The sequence below is a fragment of the Penaeus vannamei genome, chromosome 12 (assembly GCF_042767895.1).
Source record: "Penaeus vannamei isolate JL-2024 chromosome 12, ASM4276789v1, whole genome shotgun sequence".
NCBI classification, from domain to species: domain Eukaryota; kingdom Metazoa; phylum Arthropoda; class Malacostraca; order Decapoda; family Penaeidae; genus Penaeus; species Penaeus vannamei.
The window spans coordinates 17238870-17243869 of NC_091560.1; positions in this window are offsets into that span (position 1 = coordinate 17238870).

The window sequence follows — 5000 nt, forward strand, 5'->3', positions numbered from 1 at the left end:
GTTTTTGGAGATGACATGTCAGTGGAAAAACCTCTAGTGAGATTGTTTAATTATTTATTCCTGTACCTTATCCCTCTACTTTCCACACGGCCTTCTCCTACTACTAAACTTGATGTACAATATACAACAATGTCATAACTACACATTGTGTGTGACATTAAACATTAGGCTTCTTTAAAAAAAAATACATTTACCAACCATGACAGTTGGCTAACAAAAGATAAACTAGAAAAAAGTTTTTCATTGACATAATATATTTTTCAATATAATCTTTAAATAATCTTTAATGAAAATGATGCTACAAATGGTAGTTTTGTTGGAGATGACATGTCAGAGGAAAAGCACTTGAGAGACTTTGGAATAGTGAGAGACGGAATATTGAATTGCTTAAGAACATGTACCGAGGAGGGATACAGGGTGTGTTGGAAGGATACTGAGAATGGAGGAGCTGCCAGGCAAGAGAATGAAACTCCTAACAGGAGATCCCAAATACATTTCAGAACACACCGTTGATTATATTTGCCCTCTTTTTCTGCCCAGCATTCGTATTTGTGCATTTTCATTAACTACTTCCTGATCACATTCATTGCCATTACCACCATCTTTATCACCATCATGGTTTTCCAAACCACTACAAATTGTGGCCATGGTTGTGTCCAAACTAGTCCGCATAGGTATAGCGAGACAACGGAATCTTCATTTGAGGACTCCAAATGCTCGTTCAATGGGATTGCGGGTTCTTGAATGAGCCAAATTATACCTTATTTCATTTTGCAATCTGCGATTGAGAACTGGAGTCATTAAAAATTTGCAAATTGGTTATGCAGATTCCCCAAGTAGATGGCCATCATAATCTGCCTGCATTAGAGCATACAAGACACTATTTCTGAATATTCTACTATTATTTCACTGACCTTAACCACCAACAAACTATAATATAAAAAAATCAAGTCTGAGCCACACAATGCTTGTACATTTAATGAAAAATAACCCTTTCTGTATCAGTACTTTTCCCGTGATTGAATGACATTTTCTTGCTTTCATGTGTTACAAATTAGTAACACATTTGTGTATAACATGATATAGGAATCACATTGCAATTTTAAAATCTATGAAAATCACAAATCATTATGAAATAACGTAAACACGTAGCCTCTTCAAGACCATCAATGTTCCAGTCGAGAGCTCAAAACATTAGCTGTATTCCTGCTGCCCCCAAGTGAGTAATTTTGATTTAAGTTGTTATTTTGATTGTAGGGATAATTTTCTTTTCACAAGTGTTACCATAAGTGTTTTGATGATGGCATGTTTACTACGGGCTATAGAAGCATCTGTCATGCTACACCACTCTACAATGAGGCGTTGCTAATGATTTCCTTGTAGCTCTGCAGTTCACTATTTTATATCAGGTATTGTAAAATGGTTAATTTTTTATTCCTTTGTTGTAGTATGAAGTGAGGCTATTACAGAGATAACATTATCCTCTTCTCTCGAGATTAATAAGTAGGCTTAGGTTATGTTAGGTAAGGTAATATAACATAGGGTAATATATATATTATCTATCTATTTATCTATGTATATAAATCTATCTATATACATTATACTTATATTAAACATATATATATATATATATATATATATATATATATATATTATATATCATATATTTATATATATTATATATATATTATATACATTATATATATTATATTATATTATATTATATTATATATATGTAAGTATATATATAAATTCCTGCCAAGTGCCAAAAATATATATTCATTCTACACGGCTATATAACGTCAAGGTAAATAATTGAGGAACACCATTCATGCCAATAGGACAATACTGAAAGTTTATTAAGGGATTTTTTCTCCCCTTAGTGCACAATGTTATGCAATGCCATCTGTAACTGTCACTGAATATTTATTTAATGACGTACATTTTCGTATAATTTTATACTGATATTGAGTCCCTGTACATATATGATGAATGCACATGTGAAGATGTCAACATCATTCTAGATACAGGATGAATGCACATGTGAAAATGTCAATATCATTCCTTTATAAGCATTTTCTTTTCGTTTTTTCTGGCTTTTCTTGCGGCAATGGACTGCACACAAATACCAACTCAGAGTCCAGGTGGTCCTCAAGTAGAGCAGTAATAATTACTTATATTATTATTTCTGTTATCGTTGTCGTTATTATTATTAGGAAAATCATTAGAATAGTGTTGATTATTGCTATTATTGCAATTATTCGGCAAATCATCATTATGATTATCATTGTATTATTATTATCATAATTATTGTCCTAATTACTCTCATAATTACCTAACCTAACCTAACCAACCTAGCCTAAACCTAACCTAACCTAAACCACCTTACCTAACCTAACCTAAATAATCTAACTAACCTAACTTAAACCTAACCTAACCTAAACTAAACCTATCCTGACCTAAACTAACCCCAACCCTAACCCTAAACTAACCTAGGAGGAATGTGTGTATGCGTGTGTGTGTGTCTGTGCGTGTGTTTGTCTTTGTGTGTATGTGTCTTTGTGTGTATGTGTGTGTGTACATATATCCCCATATAAATATATATATATATATATATATATATATATATATATATATATATATATATATATATATATATATATATACATATATATATGCATATGTATACGTGTGTATGTGTGTGTGTACATATTTTCTTATTTTATGTATTCACGTATGTACATGTACTTACATGGATATTGGTAAATGGCGGATAGTAATAGTAATAATGATTCAGATAAAAAAAAATTACTGCTACAACTAATGATAATAATAATAATAACAATAATAATGACAATAATGATAATGAAAATTAAGATAACAAAAATGATAATAATGATAGTAAAATAAGTATTAATAATAAGAATAGGAATCATTATGAAGTAAGAACCTCACCATTAACAATGATATTAAAAATGATGTTAATAATGATAATGAGGATAACAGTAATTATAGTAATGATAACACTGATGATAAAAGATGTGTCAATGATAATATCAATGATAATGGAGACACAATCTCTTTTCAAATCTCTTTCAAAAATGGTACCGTCCGACTGGAGAAAAGTTATTCTTTCGACAAATATTATATGTTGTAAAACCTATTTTGTATCAATATTGTAGGTAAATGATAGATAATTATATCAAGTACAAGTATTCTGTACATGATTTATCATGTAAAATGTAAACATAATAAAAGGAATAAGACCGCGATTATTAGGTCCTTCACATTTAACGCATAGCACATGTATTTTCGGTCCGATTTTAAAGTATTATGGCTCATTTTGTAGCTGAATAATAGTTGTAATTACATGCAGCCATAAAGGATTTGCAATATATTCATGTGGTTCTTGTAAAAGTGACATGTTTCAAAATCTCCTATTAGGGTGTTACACAAGTAGTCACCTTTCGGGAAATATTCACCAAGAAAAAGTAAGGTCAACACTACAATTTTTTACGAATAGCACACGTATTTTCGGTCCGATTTTAAAGTATTATGGCTCATTTTGTAGCTGAATAATAGTTGTGACACATGCTGCCATAAAGTTTGTAATATTTTCATGTGGTTCTTGTAAAAGTGACATATGTTTCGAAATCTATTAGGGTGTTAAAATAGTCACCTTCGGAAAATATTCCCCAAGAAAAAAAGTAAGGTCAACTTTTCAAAAATGGTACCCGTCCGACTGGAGAAAAGTTATTATTTCGACAAATATATATGGTATGAAACCCTATTAGAGCATCAATAATAGGTAAATGATAGATAATTATATCAAAGTACAAGTATTCTATTGCATGATTTGTCATGTAAAATGTAAACATAAAAAGAATAAGATCGCGATTAGTAGGTCCTTCACATTTTTACGCATAGCACATGTATATTCGGTCCCCAAAGTATTATGGCTCATTTTTTAGCAGCTGAATAATAGTTATATTACATGCGGCCATAAGGATTTGCAATATATTCATGTGGTTCTTGTAAAAGTGACATATGTTCAAATCTCCTATTAGGGTGTTACAAGTAGTCACCTTTCGGAAAATATTCACCAAGAAAAAAGTAAGGTCAACTTTTCACAAATTTTTACGCATAGCACACGTATTTTCGGTCCGATTTCAAAGTATTATGGCTCATTTTGTAGCCGCATAAACCAGTTCTATTACATGCTACCATAAGGATTTTCAATATTTTCATGTGAGTCTTGTAAAAGTGACATGTTTTCAAAATCTATTAGGGTGTTAAAATAGTCACCTTCGGAAAATATTCCCCAAGAAAAAAGTAACGTCAACTTTTCAAAAATGGTACCCGTCCGACTGGAGAAAGTTATTCTTTCGACAAATATTATACGTTGTAAAACCCTATTAGAGCATCAATAATAGGTAAATGATAAAGATAATTATATTAAGTACAAGTACTCTGTACATGATTTATGTGTAAAATGTAAACATAATAAAAAGGAATAAGATCGCGATTATTAGGTCGTTCACATTTTTACGCATAGCACACAACGACACCTGGTCCGATTTTAAAGTATTATGGCTCATTTTGTAGCTGAATAATAGTTTATTACATGCGCCCTAAGGATTTGCAATATTTTCATGTGGTTCTTGTAAAAATGACATATGTTTTCAAAATTCCCCATTAGGGTGTTAAAATAGTCACCTTCGGAAATATTCCCAAGAAAAAAATAAGGTCAACTTTTCAAAAATTACCCCCCATAGAAAAGTTTTTTTTCGACAAATATTATGGTCCCCCTTTGACTAATAATAGGTAAATGATGTAATTTTAATACAAGTTTCTGTAATGATTTGTTTAAAATTAAAATTAAAAAGGAAAAATTTGGAATTAGGTCCTTCACATTTTGCATGCCCTATTTTCGGTCCGATTTTAAATTTTGGCTATTTTTTAGCTGAATAATAGTTATATTACATGCGGGATAAGGGGTT